This window comes from Quercus suber, unplaced genomic scaffold (assembly GCF_002906115.3).
Source record: "Quercus suber isolate HL8 unplaced genomic scaffold, Cork oak 2.0 scaffold_3B, whole genome shotgun sequence".
NCBI classification, from domain to species: Eukaryota; Viridiplantae; Streptophyta; class Magnoliopsida; order Fagales; family Fagaceae; genus Quercus; species Quercus suber.
This window is the reverse complement of record NW_027071805.1, coordinates 24,341-37,520: the sequence shown is the minus strand read 5'-3', so window position 1 is coordinate 37,520 and position 13,180 is coordinate 24,341. Positions and strand designations below refer to the sequence as shown.

At 37.6% G+C, this 13,180-nt stretch overlaps 1 pseudogene; it reads right to left on the bottom strand.

Annotated features, from left to right (window-relative positions):
• Positions 1–609: 609 nt before the first annotated feature.
• Positions 610–5,552, bottom strand: LOC112034306 (MDIS1-interacting receptor like kinase 2-like; annotated as a pseudogene).
• Between the last annotated feature and the right edge of the window lie 7,628 nt (positions 5,553–13,180).

Below are 13,180 nucleotides of genomic sequence, written 5' to 3'. Positions count from 1 at the left end.
ACCTCTTTTCCCTCGAGGGGCTGTGGTTGCACCTAAGGATTTTCAAAAATAAAATAGTAAACAAGAAGAAATTTTTTGTTAAAATAGTAAACAAGAAGAAATTTTTTGTTATACTTTAAGGGATAACCAAGACCTTCCTAACAAGTAAAACTTGATTTTTACTTAAATATTCTGATACCTCTTTATTAATCATAATAGGCCTTACATAGGCTTACAATTGAACATAAAAACAAACCAACACCTAAACAATAGAAACAATTCCTACGATTGCTATCCTACTAATTTGATAAGCATAAAGGCAATTGCTATCCTACTAAATTAGTTGAAATATTAGATAACAACCAATAGCTAAGATAAAGATAACTCCGATGCAATTCAAACTACTAAATGACTTATCAACTTGAAATCACCTTCAGGTGTAATTGCTTTCCATATAATAGTTTGTAGCATAATGTGCATTACATTAAGGACATATCACAGTGAACCGAATGCCTCCCTAGGGGTTAGATGGACCATGGTATAATTCATTCTCTGATAAGGACCTATACTTCATGATGCAAAATGCAGGTCACAAATCATAACACGAAATAGATAAACCCTTAGGGATTGCATGATTTTTCTACCACTTTCGTTTCTTAGAGAAAAATAGATAAAACTTTGTATACAACATTTTATTTTCTTATGAGTTCATCAAACCATATGACACACAACCTAACAACATTATTGAGTTTCACTCTCTCCCATCATATAAGTTTCTTGATTCTTTAACTGCCATAGCGAAATTGCATGCAAAGGGTTGGCAAGTGGTTTCTTACTTGAGAGACATTCTTGGGACACCCATTTCATTGTAGGCCAAGACTTTGGTTTGGTGCTTAAGCATGCAAAGGCTATAGAAGTAGCAAAGAATATATCTTGTGCAATTGAGCGATTTGGAGGTGGCAAACGTTGGTCTAATATTTCTGTTAACATTAATTTTTGAGAAGATAATGTTGATAATGGAGTCAAGAGATCTCCTGGGTGTCTTCCCATTAATATTTCTAGTGTTACCATTCCAAAGCTGTAAACATCACATTTTTCAGTCACCACCATAGTATATGCCAATTCTGCATAGAAAAATAAATGATTGTTATTAAAAATGCAATGAATTTCCCCCATATCATTAAAAAAAAAAAAAAAATTTGTATATTTTCTACACGAAGAGTTTGGTCAAAAGTAGTCATTAGGAAAAAAAATTCCATAGTGAAAGTGATTGCTTTCTACCCTGCATGATTCAATTTATATAACAAACAATAAGGTGAATCAGCTTGGTCATTTGGAAGGTCCCACATGGCTTATGGCTAAGCTTTTAAAATAATAGGCTGTAAATGGATACAATATAGTTATAGGAACTAAACTGTTCGTTTTTAGACCCCTTAAAACACAACCAGATTAACCTAGTTAATTAGCCAAGTGATTACTTAGTCAAATTAAACAGATCTAGGTTAACACAGATAAATCATATCATTGTAAAGTGCGGGAAACAAAGAACACAACAATATGATAACCCAGGAAAACCAAACCGGTAAAAAACATAAGGAGAATTTAACCTAGCTATCCTCAAGGTAAAACAAATCCACTTTGAAAGAATTGAAGTTTACACAATAGCGACTTAGACCACTAACATCGTATTGCTACCTCGAGTAGGAAACTTACTACCACGACCACATGACAGCTTCGAGTCCACGGACTACTTCTTTCTTGGATTCCCAGCAAGCATAAGCACTCCTGCGTGTATATCTTTAAGCTCTTGAATCTACAACTGAATTGATCACCAAACTCTCGACATCAATCTTAAGATTGGAAACTCTAAGTATGTGTGAAGGCAAACACCTCTAAATCTCACAAGAGATTCACACACACAACATAAAGAGCACCCTCAAAATGTGGCTAAGGTTTTCCCTTTAATACTTAAGACAAAATATAAAATCCTACACGTTAAACGGGCTTGGGTTGAGTTGGAAAATTCTGTAGAAAAACAATCTGCACGACTTTCAATTGATCGAACCTAATTTTCGATCAGTCGAGCCAGACAGATTTACACAGTAAATCCTGCAGAACACTCGATTCCAACTTTACACTTAAACATACTTTGAGCAGGTCTAAATAACGCTAAAACGTTTTGATCATGGTTTGCCAACATTACAAAATGAAGTTCTAATACATTAGTTCCTAATTCCTTAGAACCTAACATAAACAACAATTCACTAGGAGCAATATAACCGTAGGTTCCAACAACTAGTGTAATTACATAAAAATTCTATAGTGAAAGTGATTTCATGCGACCACACATGATTCAATCTATTTAATAAACAATAAGGTGAAATAACATGGTTATTTGGAAGGTCCCACATGGTTAACCTTAATTTGAAAATAATCGAAGGTGAAGGGAGAATAATCACCTGGGGCAATATAACCGTAGGTCCCAACAACTAAAGTTTGGTTGGAGGAATTTGGCTCAAGAAGTCTAGCCATGCCAAAATTAGAGAGAAAAGCCTCCAACTTATAATTCAATAGAATATTGTTGCTTGAAATATCTCGATGAATAATTACTGGGATGCATTCATGATGCATGTAAGATAAAGCATGTGCTATGGCTTTGATGATGTTCATCCTCTTATTCCAATCTAATTCTATTGCTTTAATGTCATTGCTTAGGATACAAAATTGGCTTCCCCTTTCCATGTATTGATAAACCAAAAACATGCATCATTTATGCAAACAATAGCCATGAAGTTTCACAATGTTTTTATGCCGAATTTTTGTTAACATTTTAACCTCATTCTTAAAACTCTTGTCAAAAGTTGGGTCCTCAGCCTCTAAGTGAAGAAGTTTTTTCAAGGCAACCACTTTCCCGCTAGGCAATTGTGCTTTGTAAATACTACCATAACCACCAGTTCCAATACAATATCTAATGTCAAAGTCATTTGTCACCTCAATGACATCTTTTTATGCAATTTTTCCATCAAAATTCCATATTGAGAACAAGTCCCCATTTTTTGTTTGGCTTGGATTGGATTGTGTTTTCCCAACCCAACATCGACATAAAAAATACCCAAGAAGTGAAAGTGCATTGAAAATTGTAATGGTAACTAATATTTTTATTTTGCTCATGTTTTGGGAAGATGGAAGGCAAGGAGATCGAGAAACCTTTGAAGTCACCACATAGATCCTTATTGTCAATAAATGAGTCAAAACTATGATTTTGGAAAATATTTGAGATTTGACCCTTCAAAGAATTGTATGATAGGTTGAATTCTAAGTTAACAAGATAATGATGAATATTTCTTGTGAGTTTGTTGTAGCTAAGGTCAATCGAACGTAAAGAAAAAAGTTCACTGAATTGAGAAGGAATGCTTCCATTTAAGTAGTTGTGGCTTAAAGACAAGTTGGCCAGTAAAGAGCAGTTAGCTAATTCTACAAGGATAGAACCACTAATTTGATTCCAACCAAGGGACAAAATGGACAAATTAGGTAAACGACCTATAATGGAAGGGATGAGACCGTTGATTTGATTCCAACTAAGTGACAGAATGGATAAATCATTTAAATGACCTATAGTGGAAGGGATTTCATCTGCAAGACTGTTATTGCTGAGGTTCAAGTTTCTTAAACTCTTCATGTTGCCTATTTCTATAGGAATGGGGCCATTGATTTGGTTTGAATCAAGAAAAAACTTGACAAACTAGTTAAACGACCAATAGTGGAAGGGATTTCACCTGCAAGACTATTATTGCTGAGGTTCAAGTTTCTTAAACTCTTCATGTTGCCTATTTCTACGAGAATGGGGCCATTGATTTGGTTAGAATCAAGAAAAAAAACTTGACAAACTAGTTAAATGACCAATAGTGGAAGGGATTTCACCAACAATTCTATTATTACTGAGGTACAAGTGTGTCAAAATTTTCTTGTTGCCTATTTTTAAGGGGATGGAGCCATTGATTTGATTCGAATCTGTCAGGACATATGTGAATCATGTTAGGAACATATGTCATTTAGAATTGGGTTATCCTTTGACAAAACACACTTTACTTGTATTTGGGTAGATCTAGGATGTGTTTAATACTTCAAAGAACAAGAGTTCAAGTCTAGTATTGAAACCATGCAAATCTGCCCAAGAAACAAGTGAAGAAATGCTGATTCATTAAATCTCGATAGCTCTCGATAGCTCGAAACAAGTGAAGAAGTGTTGATTCAATAAAGCTCGATAGCTCTCGATAGCTCACAACAGATAGCTCAACAGATAGCTATCCATCGAAAATTATGAAATTCAAATTTCTGGATCTGATTTTCGGCCCATGCTTATGTATTTGTGTAAGGTTTTTTTTCTCACAACCCCAGACATATATAAGGTTTATTTTAAAGGCTGTCACACAAGAGAATACAAGGAGAACACATGCAATAGGTGACTGGTGCCTTATTCTCTCTGTAGGAAGCTATTGCGTTTTTTGCGCCTTAGGTTTTGTAACCAAGTGCTTCTTGATCTTCATTGTTAATGAAGTGAAGAACTTTGCAACTAAAATCTTCCTCAAGTTGGTGTGTTAGTCACGTACTGGGAGCCGTGTATCATTAGTTAGCCATGTACTAGGATCCGTGCAAAAAGGGTGGCGTTCATATATTGAAGAACTTAGAGGTTCTAAAGCGATAGAAGGTTTCTACTGTAAGTTCATCTACTGGGATTGTAGAGTCTAGGGACAAAGGTTTTGTACTAGATCTGAAACTTCTCTTTACTATAGTGAATTGCTTTTCGAGAAGGTTTCCTCCCAAGTTTTTTACTATGAAACTAGTTTGTTTCATTGGCTTTTCTGGATCATCATATCTTGTCTTATTTATTTTTCCGCTGCATGATTTTGACATGATGTTGATGTTTGTTTGTTTTAATAAGTTTTATTTATAATAAATCTAATTAACAACTTAGATTTAAAACTTCTTAATTCTATCAACCATGGTCTAAATTTCCCAACAGAATCAAGATACAAAGATTTCAAATTGTGAAGATTGGTAAAAATGTCCAAAGTTGAAGGACTTGGTCCTATGAGTTTGTTAAGTCCCAGATCTAATGTAACAAGATTTTTTAAATCTCCTAATTCGTTGGGGATGGAACCACTAATTTGATTATTGTAAATGGAAAACACCTCTAATCGAGTGAGGTTCACAAGTGAAAGAGGCAAATTACCTGTAAGATTATTAAAGGCTAGAGAAAGGTAGGTGAGTTTAGAAAGAGTACCTATCTCTGGTGGGATGCTCCCTCGAAGTCCAGCACCATAAAGATAAAGAGCTTCTAAATTTGGTAAGGATGAGAAGTTGAATTTTCGAAACGTATCCCCCAGATAGTACCCGCCCATGTTAATCTCTATGACGCTTCCTCTATCATTGCATGTAATTCCACGCCACCTGCAATGAATTAAGGTATCATTGGAGTAGCCACTCCACCACCCACTCTCTATCAAAGCCTTCACTTCTAGATCTAGTGCTGATGTATTAGATGCTGCCACAAAGCCAACTCCAATAACCATATTTCTGTAATGCATGAAGATGCAAAGGACCTATGCTACTACCATAACGGACAAGGAAACTGAGGATGCCATATATATGTTAGTGCTAGAAATACAGAAGAAATGTATTGTATTTCTCAGTGAAAGAATATACATGAGTGCCTTTATATAAGAGGCATATGAGTGCAATACAAGTAAGAGTGTAGTACAAGAATGTGTGCTATATAAGTAATCTAATCTAGTTTGGCCTAAAGCCCACAACACTATACACATTAACAGCCCCCCTTTAAGCTCTAGGTGGATGTGAGACCAACTTGAGGTCGTTAACCAAAGTATGAAGGCGTCCCTTAGGATGTGACTTGGTGAAGATATCTGCAAGTTAATTTTTAGAGGAGACTGAGATCAGCTTGAGAGCACCATGGACAAGATGATAACGGATAAAATGACAATCAATCTCGATGTGTTTAGTTCGTTCATGGAAGACGTCATTGTGAGCAATATGAATGGCACTCTGGTTGTCACAATAAAGAGGAGTAGCAGAGGATGTAGACATACCTAAGTCTTTGAGAAGCCATCGTAGCCAAAGGAGCTCAGATGTGGTATTAGCAAGGGCACGATATTCTGCTTCAGTACTGGAGCGGGCCATATGAGTTTGTTTCTTGCTTTGCCAAGAAATCAGAGAAGAACCAAGAAGAAAGCAATAACCAGTAGTGGACTTGCAATAAGTGGGATCTCCTGCCCAATCAGCATCAGAAAATGCACAGAGAATAAGAGGAGACTAAGCAAAGTAAAAAAGACCATGGAAGAAAGTGCCCTTTAGGTATTGAAGAATGTGCAGAACAATAGCATAGTGAGTCGATCGTGGAGCAGATAGATATTGGCTCACCTGGTGAACATCATAGGAAATGTCTAGACTAGTGATAGTGAGATAAATTAGGCTGCTAACCAAGCCATTTGTAAAGAGAGGGATTAGGTAATGGTTTGCCCCCTAAGGGAGTCAGTTGCGCATTAAGCTCAACTGGAGTGTCAACAGTCTTGCTATCAGTGAGTCCAGTTAGAGACAAGAGTTTAAAGGTATACTTGGCTTGAGTAATATAAAGTCCATCAGTAGAATGATTGATTTCAAGACTCAAGAAGTAGCTGAGATGTCCAAGATCTTTCATCTCAAACTGCTAACTGAGAAAATCCTTGAGTTCTTGAATGCCACTAAGGTCATCACCAGTTATGATCATATCATCCACATATAGGAGAAGTAAAATAGTGCCTTTGTTAGTGTGACGAAGAAATAAAGCAGAATCATAATGACTGGCCATGTAACCTAAGCGAGAGATAGTAGAGTTGAATTTGGCAAATCAGGCTCATGGAGCTTGTTTAAGGCCATAAAGTGCATGTCGAAGGTGACAAACTTCGTTTGAGTCAATAGAGAGACTAGGAGGAGGTTGCATATAAACTTCTTCACTTAAATCCCTATTAAGGAATGCATTTTTGACATCCATTTGAAAAAGGTCCCATTTACTGGCAGTAACAATAGCTAATAAGGCACGAACAGATGAGATACGAGCAACCGGAGCAAAGGCCTCTTCATAATCAATCCCATACTCCTGTGTAAAACCTTTTGCCACAAGACTAGCTTTGTAGTGCTCAATGGACCTATCAGAGCGAGTCTTAATCTTGTAGATCCACTTACAACCAACTACAGATTTCTTAGGCTGGAGCGTCACTAAATCCCAAGTATGGTTTTTAGATAATGCATCAAGTTCCTTTTTCATTGCAATTTGCCATAAAGGGTCAGTGGAAGCCTCATGATAGGTGTGAGGCTCGTGTAGTGTAGCAAGGGCAGTGTAATAATGATAGTCAAGTAAATGTGCAAGAATGGATCTTACTCGAGTTGAGTGACTAGGTGAAATGTCTTATGCAAGATCTTCAGGTAGAGCAGGAGCAAGGGACCTAAGCTTAGGGTTGGGGTTGGGTAGCTCGTCTTCAACCTATTCATCTTCCACCTATTCATTAAAGGGTGAACTAGGAAAGGGATCGATGATATCTGGTGGTTGGAAAGAGAAGTCTATAGGAGAATCAGGAGCAACTACAGAAGGATCAGGAGCAGCTACAGAAGGAATATGTGCCTTATCTGAAAAAAGATCTAAGATAAAAGAGGAAGACAGGGAGGCACGGAAGTGAGAAAGCTCCACAAAGAGGTGATGTTCCCAAAAGACAACATTGCGGGAGATACGAAGATGATGAGAGACAGGATAATAATATCGATATCCCTTTTGAGTTTCACGATAACCAAGAAAATAACAAAGCCTTAACCAAGGCTCAAGTTTATTATGCTCATGCAGCTGAAGAAGAATGAAACAAGCAGAACCGAATGAGCGAAGGTGGTGATAGTCTGGAGGTAACCCAAAAAGGCGCTCATATGGAGTTTGATTTTGGATAACAGGACTTGGAATGCGATTAATAGCATGAATAGCATGAAGAGCAGCTTCGCCCCAAAAAGGAGCAGGAACTTTGGCAGAGAGAAGGAGAGCACGAACAGTGTCAAGGATATGATGAAGTTTTCGTTCAGCTCTACCATTTTGCTGAGAGGTGCCTGGACAAGTTAGTTGATAAATAGTGCCATAGGAATACAAAACAACTTGGAAAGCATATTGAGTGTACTCAAGAGCATTATCAGATCGAAAAATTTTGATGCGCTTGGAAAACTGAGTTTCAACCATTTTTGCAAAATTAGAATATACTTGTAATAATTCAAAACAATGTTTCATATTAAAAATCCAGCTATAGCGAGAGTAATCATCAATAAAGACAACAAAATATCGAGACCCACTAATACTAGAGACAGAGGAAGGCCCCTAAACATCATAGTGAATAAGGTTAAAGATATCAGTGGATATTGATTCACTAGTATTGAAAGGCAAAACTGGTTATTTTCTTAACTAACATGAAACACAATCAAAATTTTCTGTAGACACTGAACCTAACAAACCTCTAAAAGCCAATTGTTGTACCCGATAGGAAGATGCATGACCAAGTCGAGCATGCCAAAGTGCAAGGGAAGGAATTGAAGAAACTGTAGTAGTTGCAGTAGCAGAAACAAGAGCAACAAGTGGAAGACAAAGGTTGTCCATGGGAAACATATGCCCAACTCTAGGACCAGTCCTAAGCTCCTGTCCCGTCCTCAGATCCTGCACAATATACCCAGAATAATCAAATATAATGCGATAACCCAACTCAGCAAATTGTCACATAGAAAATAAATTGTAAGAAAGGTCAGGAACATTAAAGACCCCAGGAACTAAGAGGTTGGAGGTCGAAATAGAACCTATATTATGACCAGACATTGTGGAACCTTTTGCTGTGCGAATATTAAGAGGGTGTGTTGCAGATTTAAGTTTAGAAAATAAGGATGAGTGAGGTGTCATGTGATTGCAACAAGCGGAATCGATAAGCCAAGAGGAAGGAGACATACCATATAAAAGCTAAGAGAGAAAAGGAATAGGATGTATTACCAACCATACGAATGACATTGGCGATGATGTTTTTAAGGTCATTTGTGGACATGGTAAAAGTGCGTCCTAAAGACTTAGACTGTGTAGAGACAAGAGCCATTAGTTGGACACTCTCAGTGTTAGCAATAGTAGTAGCAGAAATTGAAACAACTAATTTGTTGTGATGATAGCAAGTCTCAATATTGTGGCCAAAACGTTTGCAAAATTTGTAAAAATGTTTGATGGATTGGCGGCGACGATTGTTGCAATAAGAAGAAGACCTATCCTTATTCTTCATTTAGAAGCAAAATATGCAAAAACAGACTGCAAAAATGAAATCTATGCGAAAAAATGGCTAAGGAGCACTTGGACTGCAAAAAGTCAACTCTAGTCAAAAGTCAATGGTCAAACCTAGTCAAAGTCAACTATCAACAGAGCAGGTCAACAGATGACGTCAGCAGGCTGACTGGCAATGACGTCAGTAGATGATGTGGCACTGACGTAAACAGGCAATGTCAGCTAGGGCTGACGTGGCAATGATGACGTCAGCAGGTAACCAGTGGCGTGTAGGGCTCGTGGATTAACTTCGCCAAAGCTTTGAGAGGCATGTGAGGGCGCGTGGAGTATCCGATGAAGCCAATTCTTTTCTGAAGATGCAGATCGGAGAAAGAGGATTTTGATGGTGTTGGCAGCAACAAAATTGGAGCAACCCTGGTGGCGCGTGAAGCACGTGGAAGTATTTGCCAAAACTTTGACTGGCGTGTGGATGGTCAGATGTGAATGTTTTTGGCATCGATGTGTAGAACGGTTGAAAATGTACACGGTGATGTGTCTTATGTCCTAATCAGAGGTCAAAGGTGACATATCCGATGATGGCAATGGTTTTGGCGGCAGAGGAGGAGCCTCTAGCGATGGAGATTCAATCCTGAGAACCTCTGATGGTGGCGGAGCAGTCGTGAGAGGGCACTGAAAGGGTTTACTGACCATAGAAGTTGAGGCAGCGGAAAATACCGACAAAACAAGACTGTAAGACACAAGAAAATTAGAGCAATGGCTCTGATACTATGTTAGAAATACTGAATAAGTGTATTGTATTTCTCAGTGAAAGAATATACATGAGTGTCTTTATATAAGAGGCATATGAGTGCAGTACAAGTAAGAGTATAGTACAAGAATGTGTGCTATATAAGTAATCTAATATAGTTGGGCCTAAAGCCCACAACACTACTCACGTTAACAGTTAGAAGTGTATGATTGATGAGTGCAATGACAAATGGTTGATGGATAGTTATATCCCTGGCTCAACACACTTTTATTAAAGTGAGATACAGCTAGAGAGCGAATGGTTAGTGGGTATATCCACGTTTTTTGACTTCCAATGAATACCGACGTGAATCCTATTGTAGTGCAGAAAAGATACTAGAAATCAAACCTCTCACCTCTGGATTCCATGTAGTTATCCTGGAAATTTCTTCTTTTTCAGAACCTTGCATTTCCAATTAAATGTGGAAATTAATGTTGCACCAATGAAAAGTGAAACATATTTCCACACGGTGCTTTAATCTTATCCCACCAAATACTAATATTGCACGTGAAAGGCATGTAAATTCCACATCAGGGACGAAGTGATCACACGGGATGACCAAGTGCATGCATGTAACCGAGAATAAAATCAAATTCCACTTAAAGAATATTCCATCTTGCTTTTTTACCTCTCTTTCACTGCATTGAATTCTTGAACTTCTATTCTTCTATGGGTTTCAGATTAATGTTCAAAATTTGGCCATGTGTTCATATTATGTACCGTCCAATGCATTGGACGGAAATATTGCCTACATCTATGCGCTGGTGCCCTCAGATTTCATTAACATGTTCAATTCATCAATTATAGTTAATTTCAGATTTATTTTCAGGTAAAAAAAATTATAGATTTAACATTCATCAAATAAAGTCTTAAACAATAAAGTAAATAACAGAAATCTATGTGGGACATTCATGAAGATACAAAGAATCCATACTACTATCAGAGTGGAAATGGAGACAGAGGGAGCCATGTTGAAGTGTATGGTTGATGAATGTAAGGGCAAATGGTCGATATATTGTTATATTTATGGTTCAACACACTTTAATAACTTAGACACAGCTAGAAAGTGATTTGTGAGTAAATAAAATTTCTTTGGACTTTATAATGTTACAAAGGTGAATGTGGAAATGTTGTCTTTTTGAACCCAATTGAAGCGCAGAAAAGTTGCATGAAATCAAACACCTGGATTTCACATTTTGGATATGTCTTGGAAATTTTTTCGTTATCATATTTCATGATTTTTCAAATTTTGCTGTCTTTGGATGACTATATCTAGCGGACTTTCTACGAAGCTTGCACTTCCAACTTCCAAGTCAGGAATCGTTACTCGTTACCAATAATCTTAATGTGAAAACTTTGTTAAAGGTTCCACATGAGGTCCACACTTTGCAGTTAATTTCCTATTGCATGGGTCCCTTTGCATAGATTGACTCCAGTCAATAGGGGCTTAAAATATATATATATATATATATATATATTGATGATGCAAAGAAAATTGGTGGGCTGAATGCTCCAGGTTTCAATGGACTAGTGGTTGTTTGAAAGGCCTAAAAAGAAAAAAAACACAAGATCAAAGGTGACCGGGGTGAATCGGCCAAGAACTCTCTGATGCTTAAGTCAGTTTTCTTCTCTAGAACTCAAGAATTTCAACTTTAGGAGTAGTGGAAACTTACTTTCATTTGATGTGGATGAGTTCTTATATAGTAAACTTTGGAGTAGTTACTTGTTTAGTAACTTCCTCAACGTGTATGGAAGTTAGAAGATTCAGACTTAACTTCCACAACTACTATAGAAGTTAGAAGGTTCAATCTTATCTTCTACAACTGCCATTAGAAGTTAAGAACTTAGTGGGAAGTTACAGCGATGAACAAGGATTTTGCTCATAACTCTAAATAGAAGAACGTGGTGCGAATCATAAGCTTTTGTACGTAAATCCATTCTGAAAATTTTCTAAGTATTGAGAGGTCGTCTAGTTGCTTCCTTGATAGATGACCTTCATACCCATGGATGAACTTCCCATGGTGGATTGACCTTCCTATGTTGAGTTAACCTTCTTGGTCTTGGATGACTCTATGGACAAATTGGAGATGGTCTGATTTTTGGTTCACCATCAGCTGCCCCTTTGTCCAAGGTTTGTCCATAACAATATAGCATAACTATTGGTTTTTGACACGCGTTAACATGTTTGTGGTCAATTGTTGTACCAGATTATGCCACGTATCATAATCTTGTTGGTTGGTTGGTCGCATCGTTTTATTTTTTGAAGAGAATGCCACGTGTCAACTTCTGGTTGGTTCGTGTTGCTTCGTTGACCCACCTCTAGGTCCTATAAATATGTACATTCTCTCTCTTGCCCTTTTACTGTTTTGATAATTTCCTTTCTGCCATTCTATCCAAAAGCCTCATCTAGTCCTCGTCTTCTAGTCTTGTCAAGTACTTCCTTTCCTTCATCCTTAAGTTTTCGTCTTTGTTCATTCTTCTTACTATGTCTACGTCTAGTAGTAGCCTAGAGAGAGAGATAGACGAGTATCAAGACGTGTCTTCTGGGAGTAGTGGCAGTAGTTATGACAGCAATGAGGGTAGTATAGGTTTCAATAGTGATAGTAGTTCCTCAGATGAGCATTATTTGTTTGGGGTGCCTAGTTTTTCTTTAGAAGAATTCCAGGAAATGCAACATCGGATGGCTTCTGGGGCAGGGGCTAGCTCGTCCAGAAGACAACCTAGTCATCCTTAGGACGAAGAGGAGGAGGAAGAAGAAAATATAATTTATAGTTGTGCTCCTGAGGTAGTGTCTACTTTGGACACGCCTAAGTTAAAAACCTTTGTAGGTAGATATCAAATTCCTAGTGAGTTTAGGCATCATCTACCTGAAGAAGGAGAATGGTGTTTTTCTCCTTTTTCTGGTTTTGGTGTATATACCTCTTACCTTCTAGCAAGTTTTAGGTTTCCCTTAAACTCCTTTTGTAGAGACCTCTTTCATAAGTTGGGTATTGAATCAAACCAGCTCAACCCCAATGGGTGGAGGACAAAAGTTGCCATGCAAGTGCTATGGCATGAGGCATTGGAAGGGAATTGTC